Genomic DNA, 765 nt, shown 5'->3' with positions numbered 1-765 from the left:
TTTATAGTGCAGCTAGCAAAAGTACTACAATACCAGGAAGGAAGATTAAGTTGTTGATGTTTGTCTGCCATTCTCACTCTGTCTGCAATAGCGTGCGTGAACGCGCTGATGACGTATCTGTCTGCGCGAACAGGGTGCGCAGAGGTATGCTAATACATACGTTGACAGGCAGTTAGGGAAGCCAATCAAAACGCTCGGACCGAGCGTTTTGATTGGACGAACATTTCTTGGTCCTACGTCTTCCACAGAATATATAAATACAGATGAATACATTTAGACCACTTAACTTAATGATTGCTATCGGGATGTGAAGACACTTTCAACCAGCATAAGAATAAATGTTGCTGAAGACAATCACCTATTGCACCTTTAACTTTAGGCGGTTTACAAAATAAATGTCAGTGTTTCTTTTCATTTTCTCTCTTCTTCTCTCTCCCCGTCACCTGGCGGCAGAAAGCAGTGACTGAGTGATTGACAGCTAATATTAACCAATCTAAAACCTGCATTAAAGTTAAGAACGTAAAGATGAAATATGTTAATATATAATTTGTAGTTGTGGTGCTCATTAATTTTAGGCTGGTGCTCCTAACTCTTTAAAGTCACCAGTGCTACCAAGCAAAAAAAGTTAATTATTTGGGAGTATTTTGTGGAACATAAATATAAATGAACACCGATTATATAAATTATATTCTTACACAATTCTTTATGCATAAAGCTAAGATTATACCCAACTGGAGATAAATATTAGTTCAGTAATATGTATTA

Source organism: Sinocyclocheilus grahami, unplaced genomic scaffold, assembly GCF_001515645.1.
Source record: "Sinocyclocheilus grahami isolate Dianchi unplaced genomic scaffold, SAMN03320097.WGS_v1.1 scaffold1455.1, whole genome shotgun sequence".
Lineage (NCBI taxonomy): Eukaryota > Metazoa > Chordata > Actinopteri > Cypriniformes > Cyprinidae > Sinocyclocheilus > Sinocyclocheilus grahami.
Note: the sequence above shows the minus strand (reverse complement) of the source record.